The sequence below is a fragment of the Petromyzon marinus genome, chromosome 18 (assembly GCF_048934315.1).
Source record: "Petromyzon marinus isolate PM22_M1 ecotype Great Lakes invasive population chromosome 18, UKy_Petmar_22M1.pri1.0, whole genome shotgun sequence".
Lineage (NCBI taxonomy): Eukaryota > Metazoa > Chordata > Hyperoartia > Petromyzontiformes > Petromyzontidae > Petromyzon > Petromyzon marinus.
In genome coordinates this window covers 9,730,270-9,748,640 of record NC_133684.1, presented here as the reverse complement: position 1 = coordinate 9,748,640, position 18,371 = coordinate 9,730,270, and positions in this window count along the sequence as shown.

The window sequence follows — 18,371 nt, the reverse complement described above, 5'->3', positions numbered from 1 at the left end:
ATGTAGCTGTAGCACGTTTCAAGGAGGTGCAGAGATGAATCTTAATACAGTAAGGTGAAAAATAACACAGAGGACAAACGCTATCCCTTTTGGATTCGTGCCCTTTTGCTCATTTACGGAAATGCCGTGACAAGTCCGAACAATTTGTGTCACATATGTGCTCAAAAAATGTGTTAATGTGCATAGCCGCACACTGTAGGATGCATGCATACACGCATTGTGTGTGTGTGTGTGCGCGCTTGGGAAGATCGCTCATTGACAACACCAGTGACGATTATCTGAACCGGTCCTGGGCCTCCCCTAGGTCGACTCAGCCTCAAATGAGTACCCGGTGTGGTGTGCAAACATCGCCACTGGGGAGACAAATGCGGCCGGGCGTGGCGTTGGCCACCCACCCCCTCGGCCTTTATAGGTGCTCGCTATCAGCACTTGCCCTTACAGCCTGTTAAGGCTACACGGAGGATCTTTGTCTTTGCTTGGGAAGATTCCGTAGGCAGTGGTAACGATCTAAATCCTATTCCTTCATGAGAATGACAGTTTTATAGAGAATGGATCATGTGTATTAAAGATGAAGAAAGTGTAAGAATTAAGTTTCTAATCAAGCTCGGTAAAATAACCACATAACCACTCAATTACACTCAATGAAAGATAATTATGAATTTCAAAAATAAAGTTTTAAATTGGTTATATTGCCTATGACAAGGAGCAGATGTCGCTTTATAGGGTGATCCAGATGTCACGTGACCCCCATTTAAGTCTCTAAAACGAAATACTTTTTTTAAAAGTTAAACTTATTTAAAACATAAATTTATATGCAGGCAGGGGGGAGGGGGTGGCGAATAGGGGTCAATTAATTGGGTCACAAGAAATCTGGAGCACCATGTACAGCACTCGCCGTATCGGTAATGATGCTGTTGTTGGCTGACGGCCCCACTCTGCTCACTTTACGTGCGAGATGTGCAGTTATTTTTTTTTCTTCTAACACAAAAAGCACACCCGGGCTGTCTTGTATTTAAATAAATAACGTTTTGGATGTATTTTGTCACGTGGTACTTCCGCAAGTGTCCAAACTTTGAAATAAAGACGAATCCACATCTTAAATATTTTTGACGATTTCTTCTTAATTCAAAATTAACCAACAACGTTTCACGTCGCTTGCAAAAGATATCTTAATCAAAATGATGGCCCATCAATTTCAGATTTGCATATAGGATCTGTTGATGTCTTTGGATTGTTTTTGTTTTACTGGATTGCCACTGATTATGATTACATTTCCATATCGCCAAGGGCCCAGTGTGTCACATGTGTTGTGGTGCAACTGACGACGCTGACACGGTTCTTTAGTAGGGGCTGATGCCAAGGTTTATTAAGGGCTACTGCCGGTAACTTATCAAAGGCTTACGCCTAACAGGTAACAACCCTAATATCTCCCCAGGGGAAAGGGTACTGGGAGGTCCCTAGCTCCACCCAGGCTATACGTGATCTTCCCCCAGCACCGACCGAGGGATCATCCAACTCGGTCGGCCGGGTGAAGTATCACTCTCGGCTGGCGCTGATTCCCCCTACCCTCGACCCCGACTCCTTAACTCTCTCCGTTCCTGGCCCTTCGCGACGACCCCCTCTACGTCACGGGTTCCCCCTTATATAATCCCCCATAAGCCTCTGACGTCATCCCTTTTCACCCCCCTGAGTGACATGACGTCCTCCACTACTCCTCTACACATGTAAACACGTGCCCAGAAATAAATAAATAAATCGATTAACTAATATGGTGGCTTTACAATGTAAGACTTAATCATCCCTTTACCCCTGCCGCCAAGTATCACGGGAAAATGACCTGGGTTTCCATCTGTCATCAAATCACTTCTGTCACAACGAGTAACATGTACGGCACATGTATATTTTGTAATGAATATTTATACTCCACTGCTGACATGAAGCCAATACAGTAATAATAACAATAAATAGCAATTTGTCATTTCACTGCTGAATAAGGGGCCATGTCAAGTCATATATATAGAAAGAACACATGTATACAGCATTGTACTCGACAGTACAGCTTCCAAACTGGACTCGTGACTATAGTAATAGGTTTTAACCCTTTTATCTGGCATCAAAACTGACACCTTTATACAAGGGATCATGTTTGCAATAACCACAACACAAGCAGTCAAACTGCAAACAAAAAGAGACAACTCTGATAATGATATGCACTGTCCTTGAAATTGATTGGTCCACACCCGAGACGGCTTTTCTTAGAGCCCAGTCTCCATTGGTGTTGGACCAGATGACGCCAAACACCAGTGGAGACTAGGCTCTAAGAAAAGCCGTCTCGGGTGTGGACCAATCAATTTCAAGGACAGTGCATATCATTATCAGAGTTGTCTCTTTTTGTTTGCATTTTGACTGCTTGTGTTGTGGTTATTGCAAACATGATGCCTTGAATAAAGGTGTCAGTTTTGGTGCCAGATAAAAGGGTAAAAACCTATTACTATATCTTGCTACTGGCGAAGGAGGCCTCATAATGGACTCGTGACTCTTGCTTTTGTGCAACGTGACCTCCCGGCTAGGGGAAGATGCCTGCCGGGGGAGGAACTTTGACCGCAGCAAGGGAGGCAGCAGCCACCCCGGTGGCCCATGTTCTACGGCGGTGTTCTTCACTGCAAGGCCCGCGAGGCCCCTGGCGGACCCTGGCCGGCCCCTTACGTGCGGAGGCCCCCGACACTACTGACTAACCTCCATGGGGAAGATACTTTTCTTTCAAACCAGAAAACTGGAGAAACTACGAATTAAGCGGATGAAGCACTGGCCTTCAGCAGTTTGTAAATGTTGTGGCTTGGCTCTCCAACACACCGGTGTGCTGCACTAGTGACGAATTGGCCACGTTCTGTTTACGTGACAACCCTTACTAGTTGGCTGTGTCGGGTGGTGGCGGGCTTCGACGACACATCTATATATTTACGCGATCTATCCCCAAAAACCTCTATGATGGAATACACAAATGTGAAGAAGAAAAAAACCCACCGTCGTGCTGTCAACCCCCAACGGTTTAAAATTTGTGGCAGCCCCTCACACTGACGATGTCTTATCGGCGAAAGTGAGGGCCTGGGGAATAGCCACTCTGAAGAAGTTGCCTGCGTGCCGGGAGGGAAAGGCGATCTTACCCCGGTGGATATCGGGCACGTTCCAGGGAGTATCCATTAGGGAAGTCCGCTGCCCCCCCCCCAGCCCAATTTTGTCAAGAATAAGCAACATTCTACTGCATCGCATTTATACTAAATCTATGCAACGACTGACTCGGTACCGATGCCGCTGTTCACGCGCGACTCTGTTTTTAACGGTCCCGTAAGCGACACGATCAGGAATGTATCTTGACTTAAAGCTTTCGTGACTGCAGGAATTCATATATTTGGGTCTTTCGGTAAAATCACGTATATAGGTTTTCTGTTGTTTTTTTAATTATTATCTTTGAACCTTTCTCCGTGACTTTTCCCGAAAGACCCAAGGATACGATCAGGAATTTACATCGACGGTGTTGCAGGGCACATGAACGCGGAAATCCAAGGAAGAAATGCCACGAGTTTTTTGTTCAGAATGTTGTGGGTGGGTGTCTCGACAACGTCGAAAGAAAGTGCGGGGGAGGGTGTCCGAGTGTCCCACAGCAACGATAGGGTGACTGCTGCAACCATTCTCCCCCGCACACTCGGTAACCACGCGGACCCGACCCACACATGCCGCAAGCAACACCGTACTAGCACAGTGCAAGACGGAAAGACGAGCTATTCCGAGAGGGGGAGACGGAGCATATGTTGGTCCCTACTGTAAGCCGATGCCAGCTGGGTATATTTGTAACGTGCTTGTGGCAGCATTTGCTAAATGCTAACCCGCCACGTGGTGCGTTTGCAACCTTATCTCCGTAGCTTTGACATCATTATTATAAAATCTAAACGGTACCCATTCGTGTGCCGTAACGATCACGAGTGAATCATTCTCGGTTTGGCATTTCAGGAAAAGGCGAGCGTGGTTTTTGCCTAACTTTTTTTTTGTCAGCTGGAGGGGCCTTTTAATAGCAACAAGAATGGTGAATGTTCCTCAAAATGTCCTCTACCTTTCTAGGCAGAGGTCAAAAGACAGGCCTCAAGGTTAGTGAGGCCTGTGTTATGGTACCATATTATTGTTATAGCCATGTCATTTGTGGTTGTTTTTTCCAAACGTATTTTCAGATTTATTAATTAATTCGTACGAATGCAAAAAAAAATTCGTCACTGCCACCCACTCAGTATGCATTTTGCATTTGCCCTACATTCACCCTTAGGGACAGCGTTGTTTTAAATAATGTACACATATAATACAGGGAATATGGTTTCTAAATAATGTTCACTATTGCTCTGTATTACCCTTGTTTTTCCATTTGTATCCAGATCTGAATGACAGTAAGCTATCTGCAGGATTCATATTCTTGGTTCTTTCGGTAAAGTCACGTAGAAGGGAAAAAAATAAAAGAATAAAAATATAAAACAAATTGTTTTATATTTTTATTATATAAATCCCTGCAGTCACGAAGGATTTAAATCAAAATTTACCTGCAGGTTATTTGGACTTGATTATAATTGTTTTCACCATGTCTGTTGGTTTCATCAAGCATTGTATAAGATCATATGCATGAAATGGTCATGTGCATGAAATATCAGAAATTGTATCCATGGCTGAATATACCGTGACGAAACCTTGGTGAATATCACCTGCTGAGAATGCACCACCTGATAGGAAGTCTATCATTACTGGTACTTATATATTTAAAAAAAAAGTTTTCTTGCCATAGGAATGTGGAATTTCTCTCATAGGCTAATGACCGCACACTAATATGGGCACTGCTATATTAGAATTCAAGGACATTTTGACTTTAACGTGATGAAGGACGTGTGAAATCACATCGTGCTGGTCACTTCCTCCTGTCACTATAGACACGTCATCTCTCTACAGTTTGTGGTATCCATGCAGCACGTAGCATAGAAGCACTAAGTGCTCATTTCCTATTTAGAGCCCTGATCCAGTTTGCAAAATAAATCCACATTCATATGGCAGGGATGAGTCCATCCATATGGCATCAACTGTTGCTTTCTATTCAAAGTGTTAGTTGTTTTATCTTTCCTGCAGGAATGCTGGGCAATCAACCCCCAACCATGATTTGAACTCGCAAACTTTCAATTGTGAATCGCCCATCACCATTGAGCCTCCTTGTCAAATGATATCAAACAAAGTACAGTATACTATTGAATCTACAAAAATTATTTTCAATCTGTATCGAGTTGCATCCATACAGTGGTACGGTACATACAGTTCATCGACGCGTAACTATCTTAATTTTTGCTTTGCTTAATCGCAAATGGATATGAGCTCAAAGAAGGTAGCAAGCAACTTCGGGCCTTTGTCACGAGACAATCATATTCTTGGCTCTCTTATCAAAAAAAAATATGTTACGATCATCATCGGCTCCTTACGGAAAGCAAGCCCAGTGCTCAGCGCAAGCGGCTACAGAATGTGTCCCTTCCTCACGGGATGTGTGAGTAGGGTAGTGAGGGCCCGCTCCCGTGATCGCACCTGTCTGTTCCACTCAGCACGGCTCCGGTCACAAGCTCCTGTCAGTAGGGGTGGTGGTGGTGGTGGTGCTGGGGGTGGGGGGAATGGCCGGACCAGATAAAGGCAAGGCCCGCGAAATGTGAATCCCTGCCCGTACCAAAATAGCACGGGAAAATGTACTCGCTCTCTCTCTCTCTCACTCTCTATCATCCTCCCCACCATCTGCCAGTTGCCACTGCCTTCGCCATCGCCAATGCTGGTCCAACCGATGCTGTCGATCTGTTCTAAACACGTGCACGTGGCCGCGTAGACATTTGCGGGAATGCAAATGTAATTGTACAGGGTGGTCCGGATGTATTGTGACCCCCGTTTAATTCTTTAAAACTTAAAAAAAGTTCAGTTTTATTAATTATAAATGAATAAGCTAATTTTTTTAAAAAAAAGTGTTAAAGGATAAATTATTTGAGAGTCACAAAACATCGTCTGGACCATCCTGTATAGTACATGCAATGTTTGAGTAGCTGGGTGGTCTGGTAAGTTATATAAAAAAAAAATGTTCTCGAGGGCAAACCAGGTTACAATCTGAACATAGCCATGAGCTTCTGTGAGAGAGAGAGCATCAAACAAGCAGAGCTGTCTTGTATAACTATATTAAATATTCTGTGCAATGGCATTATTTACAAGAGTCATTGTGTGCCATTGTCCAAGGATACATTTTGGAAATTATCAATTACTAAACTGATAAGTTGACTCTTCTTCAATGCTTTTCAGAGCTCGATATTAGCGCTGAGCTCGGTAACCAGACTTAGAAGACATACGAATGCCGTTTTGTGAAAATTTTAGATGAAAGCTAAGGCTTAACGTCTCATGATTCTGGAGAATTGTGTCATTTTATAAATCCTCCACAATGGAATAATGGAGCCATGTTGAACCCGCCTTGGTGAGGGTGCACAATACAAGGTGATTCATTTAGAGATGTCCGACTGATTTCTAATTACCATTTTATCAGGTGATTGAAGACCGCATTGTGAAAGTGATGGCTACGTTATCTTACAGAGTGCTAAAATATTTAAAAAGGTGGATTGAGATTAGTGGGATAGAGCCGTCGAAATGGGCTGGGATACGAGGGCATGTACTGCACGTTGAACTTCTTTCACACCGTACGTAGCCAACCGTGCTAATCGGAGGCGCGGTTTGCTATACCAGCGCTTCTCAAAACACAAACATGTTTACCGACATATGCTTAGCTCTTTCGGTAAAGTCACGTTGAAGGGAAACAATAAAATAATAAAATATATATAAAACAATAAAAAAAATTCTCACGACGTTTCGACCATAACACAAACGGTCGTCCTCAGGTGTGTTGGTTTGCATAAATTGCAAACCGACACACCTGATGAGAATTTTTTATTGTTTTATATATATTTTATTATTTTATTGTTTCCCTTCAACGTGACTTTACCGAAAGAGCTAAGAATATGAATTACTCCAGTCACGAAAGCTTTAAATCAAAAATGTTTACCGACACTTTACGGAATGTGTTCGCTTGAAGCGACATGAGCATTTCTTAGGAGAAATTGTGGTTAATGTTGACCGCGGGACAAATTGATTCAATGCGAGAGTTATACTTTTCCATTTTGAGCACTCGGCTTGCAAACTATACGTTATTTTCTCTATATACTGACGTCTCCCTATTTAACGCATTTGTGTTTGGGATACTGCGTTGGTAGTGGTGCACAATCACAAACAACAAATAAATCAACAAAAATCATCAATAACGCTGCCCTAAAAGAAAACACCAATATGTAATGTTTTGGGCAATGGCCCTTCATCAGAGCCAAGAGTCACTTCCCCAAACGTCCAACTTACCCTGTAAATCGCTTTGATTCACATCGTTTCGATATTCGTCGTCACACCTTGAAGGTGAGCATCAGCCCGACGTGAACCGGACTCTCACTGTATACAGGGCGCTTTAAAATGTTTTTTTTTGCAACAACACCACAAGACGCGTGCTGCTGCCTCCTGGATCTGGAGATCACCTGGAGAATATGCCAGGCCACGTGTTGACAACGATGGCGAACAAGTGGAGACTCTTTGACTTTTTGAGCGCTATTAACATTACATTTGTTATCATGTTACAGTGTATGTATCCGTTCTTTTTACATTCAAAACGATAGTCCCATGAAGTGTTAAAACATTTTTGAAGCACCCTGTATATATATATATTTTTTTACTGTGAGTGCAGTGGTATTGACGATTGTGTTGGGGACGTATAAATGGATCACCCTCTGTGTGTCTGCGAGAGGTGGCAGCACCGGGCAGGGAAATCCTCGCACACCGCTCCGCGACCTTGCCAAGCGACAATCAAGGTCAAGGCTCTCCTCTGCCAGCGATGAGCCTGGGCCATTGTGGCACATTCCCGATCACAGTACGGGGTGCTCCAGATGTCCTCTGAGCCCCGTTTACATCTCTAAAACGTAATTATACATTTTAAGTAAGGTTACATTTAAAACTGAAATTAGTATGCGAAGGAACAAAAAAATTCGGCTTTAATTACCGTATTTTCCCGCATATAACCCGCAGACGTATATAGCCCGCAAAAATAGCGTTTTGTGTAAAACAAATTTCAGATAGCCCGCACCTCCATATACCCCGCATGCATTCATAGCTTTAACGTCGTTACCGCAGCTTAATTCCATCATATTAATACGAAGTTTACATTTGTAACACATTCCACTATCAATTGTTAACATTAAAATCATAACGTGCACAAAGAAAACAAACTAACTGGAAACGAGTGAACTTAAAACAGTAAATAAGTATCACATAACTGGTAGATAAGTACAGTTTTAGCACTGGTAGATTGCGCACTGCGCAGGTAATAGCGACACTACGGTAACGCCGTTGCCTCGCCCCCACCTCTCTCTCCCCCCAGCTGCCCCACCCCCACCTCTCTCCCCCCAGCTGCCCCACCCCCCAACCCCCACCTCTCTCTCCCCCCAGCTGCCCCACCCCCAACCCCCACCTCTCTCCCCCCCAGCTGCCCCACCCCCCACCCCCACCTCTCTCCCCCCAGCTGCCCCACCCCCCACCTCTCTCTCCCCACAGCTGCCCCACCCCCCAACCCCCACCTCTCTCTCCCCCCAGCTGCCCCAACCCCCAACCCCCACCTCTCTCCCCCCCAGCTGCCCCACCCCCCAACCCCCACCTCTCTCTCCCCCCAGCTGCCCCACCCCCCACCCCCCACCTCTCTCCCCCCAGCTGCCCCACCCCCCACCTCTCTCCCCCCAGCTGCCCCACCCCCAACCCCCACCTCTCTCCCCCCAGCTGCCCCACCCCCCAACCCCCACCTCTCCCCCAGCTCTCCCGTCGCCGGTAAACAGTGCACGCACTTCAAACATTGTCGTTTAATTGTACAAACAATTCATTTAAAACGTGATAACACGTGCAATTTTAGTGTGAGTGGTTTATTCAGCAGTGCTTTAGTCAAAGGTAAGTGTTGCATAGTGGATAGTCCTACCATGGAAATTTTTAACGAGTTATGACATTTTGATTTAAAGCTTTCGTGACTGCAGGGATTCATATTCTTGGTTCTTTCGGTAAAGTCACCACGTAGAAGGGAAACAATAAAGTAATAAAAATATAAAACAATAAAATTCTCACGACGTTTCCACTGCAACACAAGCAGTCATCATCAGGTGTGAAAACCACAACAAGAAAATTTGAAAAAAAGTGGCGGTTTTTTAACGTTAGCACCACGGAGAGCGATTTGACAGTTTGTTCAGATGGACGAGTCCATCTATGTTCAGAAAAGAGGAGGGGGAAGACGAAAAATAATGGATGTGGTCTGAAAGCCACCTTAGGCGTGATTAATCAATTAAGAACAATCAATTAAGACCCGAGATGGTTAATCAAATCCTTCCAATGATTGCTAAGCCAGAATCCATGTTCTCGGTTGAAATTGTCTCTGTGTTTGTTTATGTGGATAGCCTCATGAACGAATCTCTCATGGTAGCCAGATGGCTTGCAAAGAACCTCTGTCTTGGAGAAGTCAATGTCATGTGAACCTACTGAATTATAACAGTGATCTGCCACGGCCGAGGTGTTGGTCCTACCGTGTTTCAGGTCTGCTTTGTGTTCACGAATATGGTCCGAGACATGTCGTTTGGTTTCCCCAATGTAACTACTACCACAGAGGCAACTTAGTTTGTAGACGCCAGGGTACTGTATGTTCGGAATCACATATTTTACAGATGGAACCAGATCACGGATTTTATGTAATGTGTTGAATCGGACCTAGATCTTGTGTTTATTCAAGATTTTGGAGATCTTTTTTGTGATCCCCGCAATGTAGGGTAAAGTGATGGTTTTGAAAGGCTCCTCAAGAGTGTCCTTCTTCATGGTTAGAGTGATAGCTTTGCGGATTGTGTAGTCGGAATAACCATTAGCCTTAAGAGCTTGGTGTACGTGCTTGAGTTCACTGGCTATGTGTTCTTGGTCAGATATGCATTGGGCTCTATGGTGGTGGGAATCCGGTTTCAGGTAAGCATCCGTATGGGTAGCTTTCCTGTAGACAGAGTAGCTCATTGAACCATCAGGTCTCTTTTTTATTAGGACATCCAAAAAAGGTAGCTTGCCATCTTTTTCGACTTCCATGGTAAATCTGATGGCTGGGTGTATGGAATTGATGTGGTCGAAGAATTGGTCTAGAGCAGGCTGGCCATGTGGCCAGATGACAAAAGTGTCATCCACGTACCTCTTCCATAAAGTTGGGCGCAGAGTGGCAGTCTGGATGGCATCAGTCTCAAATTTCTCCATGAAAATATTGGCTACAACCGGAGATAGGGGGGAGCCCATTGGGGTGCCATCTGTTTGTAGAAAGTTCCATTCCAAGTGAAGTATGTATTGGTTAAGCAGTGTCTTACCAGGGGGGTACCTCAGTGTTTAGTCCTTGATGAACCAAGTCTTCAATGATTGCGATGGTGTCAGGTACAGGAACTTTGGTGAATAAGGAAACTACATCAAAACTAACAAGCAGGTCGTCTGGGGACAGGGAAATACCCTTGATTGTCGATACCAGGTGAGTAGAATTTTGTACCGCAGAGGTGGTTTTTCCAGCGTTTTGAATTATATAAATTAAAAAATAGGGATGACATTGTCATCCTCTCAGCCGACAAGGGCAATGCCACTGTCATCATGGATAAAATAGAATATAACAACAAAATTCAAGAATTACTCAATGATGGCAGCTATACAAAAATAAAAAGAGATCCCACCAACAGCCTCGTCATAAAAACCAACTAAATAATTTCTGATTCAACCGCATTAATTGATCAAACCAAACAGTTCTCGTTGAAACCTTCTGCTGCCAGGCCACCAAGATTATACGGCTTACCAAAAATACATAAAGTAGATACACCCCTTCGTCCCATCGTCTCTACTATCCACTCCCCCACCTACAAACTGGCTCGTTTTCTGTCTGAAATCCTGCGGACTTTCACTGACCCCACAGGGTCTTGTTTTGTTTGTAAAAAGTGGTATACCCTGCGGGTTATATGCGGGAAAATACGGTAATTGGGGTTCACGAGACATCTAGACCACCCTGTACAGTACTCTTAATGTACCTATACATGTGCAGTGTCAACGATTCAGAGTTTCTAGGAGGCACTTTCTTTATCAACAACTTTCACGGGCTCGTCCACACACTTTCCACAGGAGCTTAGCCTAGCCTGTACACAACACTGGCCTGTCAACACACCAAAGACAAAGAGACATAGATCTCCCATATAGCCTTAACAGACTGTAGGGGCAAGTGCTGTTAGCGAGCACCTATAAAGGCTGGAATGGCATACGAGGGGGTGAGTGGCCAGAACCACGACCGACCGCCTTTGTCTCCCTAGTGGCAATGTTTACATACCACACCGGGTACTCATATGAGGCTGAGTCGACCTAGGGGAGGCCCAGGACCGGTTCAGATAATCGTCACTGGTGTTGGCCGTGAGCGGGAATCGAACCCGTGTCGTTGGGTTCATAGCGCAGCGCGCTAACCGCTACACTATCGCCAACACACCGTGCACACTCTCACCGGCGTGTGTGCTGTCTGTCCACCACAGTTGCCGCTGCTGTCCACCAGCCGGCGCTATTACACTACATGCATGCAAAGACAACTATCCAGGTGTGGTGACAACCTACCTATCATCTCCATAGGTTGTTAACATAGGTACCATATTACGGGAAGTTAACGGTTGCCCTATGACCTGTAGTCCATAGGTCCAGTGCCGGATTATCCTAGTAGTAAAAGTAGCTACATATGTTACGGGCCCCCTACCAATGATTACACTTGCTGGTATCACCTGAGGTGGCAACAATGAAATTGTACCAACATCCTCGAATCGCCAGTAAAAGTGAACTATGCAGTCACCGTGTTTCATACGTTTTTGATTACACGGTTCGCTAAATAAATTGGGCACCTACGGTATCGATTTTTCTCTGGCCCATGGACAATATAAAGACACTGGCCTGCGCTGTAAAAACGTTGGAAGTTCCATCACTGAGTCAGGGCTGCCAATGAATATTATTAGTACAGAACAACATTTTTTTTGCCCAGGGAAGCACTTAAACTTTTGAAATGCATGAAAAACGCATGAAACTGTTTTTTCCATTCGTGTTGAAGCCCAGGCTGAACGTGTCTTGCAGCTGTTGTAATGAACCATGTCCTACAACTTATAAGTGCAATGTACAATCCAGCATTATTCAGGAAATGAATGACGAGTTAGTGTGCGTATAAATATTCCAGTTACAGTGAGGGAAAAAAGTATTTGATCCCCTGCTGATTTTGTACGTTTGCCCACTGACAAAGAAATTATCAGTCTATAATTGTAATGGTAGGTTTATTTGAACAGTGAGAGAGAATAACAACAAAATCCAGAAAAACGCATGTCAAAAATGTTATAAATTGATTTGCATTTTAATGAGAAAAATAAGTATTTGACCCCCTCTCAATCAGAAAGATTCTGGCTCCCAGATGTCTTTTATACAGGTAACGAGCTGATAGTAGGCGCACACTCTTAAAGGGAGTGCTCCTAATCTCAGCTTGTTACTTGTATAAAAGGCACCTGTCCACAGAAGCAATCAATCAGATTCCAAACTCTCCACCATGGCCAAGACCAAAGAGCTCTCCAAGGATGTCAGGGACAAGATTGTAGACCTACACAAGGCTGGAATGGGCTACAAGACCATTGCCAAGCAGCTTGGTGAGAAGGTGACAACAGTTGGTGCGATTATTCGCAAATGGAAGAAACACAAAAGAACTGTCAATCTCCCTCGGCCTGGGGCTCCATGCAAGATCTCACCTCGTGGAGTTGCAATGATCATGAGAACGGTGAGGAATCAGCCCAGAACTACACCGGAGGATCTTGTCAATTATCTCAAGACAGCTGGGACCATAGTCACCAAGAAAACAATTGATAACACACTACGCCATGAAGGACTGAAATCCTGCAGCGCCCACTAGGTCCCCCTGCTCAAGAAAGCACATATACATGCCCGTCTAAAGTTTGCCTATGAACATCTGAATGATTCAGAAGACAACTGGGTGAAAGTGTTGTGGTCAGATGAGACCAAAATGGAGCTCTTTGGCATCAACTCAACTCGCCGTGTTTGGAGGAGGAGGAATGCTGCCTATAACCCCAAGAACACCATCCCCACCGTCAAACATGGAGGTGGAAACATTATGCTTTGGGGGTGTTTTTCTGCTAAGGGGACAGGACAACTTCACCGCATCAAAGGGACGATGGACGGGGCCATGTACCGTCAAATCTTGGGTGAGAACCTCCTTCCCTCAGCCAGGGCATTGAAAATGGGTCGTGGATGGGTATTCCAGCATGACAATGACCCAAAACACACGGCCAAGGCAACAAAGGAGTGGCTCAAGAAGAAGCACATTAAGGTCCTGGAGTAGCCTAGCCAGTCTCCAGACCTTAATCCCATAGAAAATCTGTGGAGGGAGCTGAAGGTTCGAGTTGCCAAACGTCAGCCTCGAAACCTTAATGACTTGGAGAAGATCTGCAAAGAGGAGTGGGACAAAATCACTCCTGAGATGTGTGCAAACCTGGTGGCCAACTACAAGAAACGTCTGACCTCTGTGATTGCCAACAAGGGTTTTGCCACCAAGTACTAAGTCATGTTTTGCAGAGGGGTCAAATACTTATTTCCCTCATTAAAATGCAAATCAATTCATAACATTTTTGACATGAGTTTTTCCAGATGTTTTTGTTGTTATTCTGTGTCTCACTGTTCAAATTAACCTACCATTAAAATTATAGACTAATCATTTGTTTGTCAGTGGGCAAACGTACAAAATCAGCAGGGAATCAAATACTTTTTTTCCCTCACTGTACAAGGCAGAATTTGTTAATGAAGGTGGCAGGGCAGTATTTCTGCCTGCTCTACATCTGAGAATGTCAACGGGAACATTTAATCTCGGTCTGAACGTCAATTCTCCCACATTACTGTGTTGATTTTTTTTTACGAGAGATAATGCATCTAAAATAATATCCGCTCAGAAATATACCTTCAAAGCCGAACAACTTTGAGCAACTTTCGACAATGTAAAAAATACATCTTCACATAAACCTTACAAAAAAATAACGACAGCCTCTTGTCAATCCACTGCTGGATTAATGCCTATCCACGTATCAATCGTGGGGAGTTGTTGAACATAATTCACCACATTGTCAGCGCACGTTGGTGAAGGCAGGTGGGTACCAACACCTGTTCAGATATCACTCGCCACCGATGTTAGCCATGGCCAGAAATCGAACTCGGGTTTTGCTGGGTTGATAATAGTGTGCAAACCACTTTGCCACCATTCTCCCGACAAACTTTAAAGCTAAAGTACTGCCTAAGTGATTTTATCGTAAAAGTTTCATTACTTGCTAAGTATGAACAACTACGCGTGGTCTGCTTTGGAATGCCACAAAGGAACATTCCTTTACATGCGTTTCTGCACCACTTAGGTTGGCGTGCAACATGGTGTAACATCAGTCATTACACTTTATGTTGATCGTTTTGCCACTTATGATTCCAGCCTAATTTGGGCAAAATACCTGCTGCTGGTGCTGTCTGAAATGTTCAGCAGCAGATTCCACAACAGGCACTTCTCAATTTCACATTATAGCTATTCCCATTACTCTTCCATTGACAACCATAGTAACAACAAAAGCAGTTCATTCATATTCCTTTTTTAAGCTAAGCTGCTGGTGATTTTCGAATATACTATATGGGATATCGATCATAAATAGCACCAAATGACCTATAATAGTAAATTATTGGGTCTGTAACGGCCGTGTTACAGCATTTTGCATGATTTGATAGTTTACTATAGTCTGTTAAATGAGATATTATACTTAACATCCTCATTGGTAACTTGAGTAGTAACTTTGTGAGAGTGGTAACCATTTACCTCCAGCTGCTCGATATATCTATCTTCGTAAATGGTAGCAGACTTTGCCTTCTACCAGATATGGTGTCATACTCTAAGGGATCACAGTTATCAGAAATCCTGTCATGCTCGACTGTATTTTGATTTAGTAATCTTCAAAACCTCCACGTACAACCTTTGTAAGGCTTGATTCAAAAACAACAACAACAAAACCCCATGTTTGTCCCACATATTTAAAGACCCCCAAAGTTATATTTAGTTTTTCGAATGTTAGCTTGAAAGTAAGGTACAGACTGGATGATAATTGTGCCAAAGTTCAGCTGTAGACCCTTTGGAGAGCACCATAATAATTGCCATCAGGCACAACTGCCTATTTGTATTAGGAACTAAATCAATGGAATCTTTTTCCACGTATTGCTTGCGTTTTCTCGTACACATTTTGCGAATAGCCGTAAACAAATACACTTCGAAGCCTTAGTCCCCAATGACAATCGGTCCCACTCAAGAGCAACGAGAACACGATTTTCATTCTTGAATCTTGTTTGCCAGTTCTGTGAAGGTCAACATCCTCGCACAACGTACAGTGCCAGTAGACGTGGTGCCGAGCCGCGGCCTGCAAGGTCTTTCCACGTCCTTCTGTCTCACCTCTACATGAGGGGCTTGATCCAAGAATGTTATTTTTTTCCATGCACGTACGTCCAAGTCCCCAAAGTGTCCTCACTTCATGGCACGGATGCCTACAATAGCGTGACTCGCCCAAAATAACCTCCACGTGCAGACAGAAGTGGTGAACTATCCAGTAACAGGCGTGCAGTGAGATTCGCCTGCTTGTGTTTCACCGGTCAGAAATGAGAGACTTAAAGTAACGCAAAGCGTTGAAATTTATTTTCCTAAAAAATAGAGGCTAAAACGTTGAGACGCACTTTTTTCGGAAAAATTATATATTTTTTATTTTCACGTAACCTGTTATTAGATCATTGATACACAAACAGATTATATGAATACATCTCTGAAAAGTCATGAATTATTTTCTGTTGGTTGAATTATGATTATCAGACGATGTGGGGACTTTCATCCAGCAGTGGATCCAATATGGCTTTAAATTACTCAAATTGTACAGGACAATTTAGGTTATTCAGCTGTCCCTAAAAAGTAAAAAGGGTGTGTGTAATGTGTTTTTTTTTTACATTGAAGAGTATCCAGGATGAGTTCTTGGCTTTCGTATTTTGGAATATCGAATTTGTAGGCACAACTTAGGATTTTATTTCTTTAACTTGTACGGTATTGCATTTTCATAATTGTCATTGTTTGTGCACTAAACTGAATAACTTTTCATTTCACGTAAAATCCCATCAATAAAACAAAGCATTTTAACGTGATTATTTCTATACAAATATTTTAACAATTAAGCAAAAGTGGTCTAAAGTACTTTGTCACGTGGGCATCACGTGACGGCACGGAAAAACACACTCAATGTGACGTCACACATTCAGATTAAAAAAAAAATTCTGAAATTTCATATCTAGGCTAGTTTACGTATTTATTTAATGGATGGACGTATCCAAAAATATAGGGAACATATAATTAGCACGTACTATATGATGTTAGGATAAATGTGGACATACACATACGAAAAATAAAAGCAGGTATGGGTACACAGATGTGTATTTTATCGACCCTTGAGTGATGATGGATTGAGTGTATAAAGGTGAGGGTGTTGATCTACCTCGTGGTTAAAACTCCAGCTGTTCTATCAGCTGGACAACATCACTGCCATGTAATTAAAATTTAGACAATAAAAGCCCCATTGGAATTAAAGTGTGCTCGCAATTTACGAATATAGAGACTGGCTTGTTAATTTAAACGCTGCCTCGTTGCCAATGAAAGTTTAATCATCTTAGAGAGAAAAAAATCATATAATTAATCTCAAACATTCGTTTAATCTCTTGTGGGCGGTTGTATACAATCCCTTAAGTGAAATTTCGCCCCCCCCCGCCCCCCCTTATTTCACACTGATTTACATCGCGAACAAAATTAAAATACCACAAGATTTTTTTAGAACCAACCACTGAATGCATACTTGTAGCAGTGACCAAAATGCATGTGCATGTTGCTTTAGGCGCATGCTGCGCTATCGCCATCTACTGACCAGAGTGCGAACTGTTAACTCTGAAGGGCACTCGGGCACGTGGGTTGTGTAAAAAAAACCCGTGCCGTTCAGTTAAGTTTCAGTTCAGTAGTTTCTTTATTTTTGGTATAGCCCTGTGAGCCATTCGGCTCTTGCATCGGGTGCAACCTCAACAAACAAAAAAAACACGAACAAGAAAAACATCTTCAAGTGACTATGTGTGACTGTGCAAATAGAAAATCCATGAAAAAAACATCAAAATATTCCTGAAAAAAGCACCGTACACCAACGCTGTGTGCAAAAAATCCCAGTGGGATGCAAGTCAAACAACAACAACCAGATAACTCAATTTTAAACCGCCACTTCTTTCAAATGTTCTTGCCGTTGGTTTTCACACCTGATGATGACTGCTTGTGTTGCAGTCGAAACGTCGTGAGAATGTTATTGTTTTATATATATTTTATTATTTTATTGTTTCCCTTCAACGTGACTTATACCGAATCAACCAAGAATATAAAACAATGTATGTTAATAAATACATAGGTTTGATGACGCATAGTTGTACTTACGTGTCGGTGCTTAATTTGTATTTCGATAATTTACCTTCTAAAAAAAAATCTGACCGTGACTCGCACCCCCAGAAAGGGCATTTCGCACTTTAAAGGCACGGTGCGTGCGTCCCAGGTTAAGAACCACTGACTAACGCTATACAGATTACAGAGTTCATTGCCTCTCAGACAGGCTATGAACGGGCAGCATGAAGAGCAGGGAGACAGGAAATGGGACACGATATTAAAGGAAGGCATAGGAGATGAAGAGTGGATGCAACTTTTCATTTAGTACAGCTGCGATATCCGATTACTGTACGGTATATTCTTGGTTCTTTCGGTAAAGTCACGTTGAAGGGAAACAATAAAATAAATATAAAACAATAAAATTATCACGTTTCGACTGCAAACAAGCAGTCATCGTCAGGTGTGAAAACCAACGGCAAGAACATTTGAAAGAAGTGGTGGCTTGTATTTATTTATTTTTAAACGTTAGCACCACGGATAGCGATTTGACAGTTTAGATGGACGAGTCCATCTATGTTCGGAAAAGAGGGGGGAGATGAAAAATTAATGTATGCTGTTTGAAAGCCACCGTAAGCGTGAACAATCAATTAAGACCCGAAACGTCGTGATAATTTTATTGTTTTATATATTTTATTACTTTATTGTT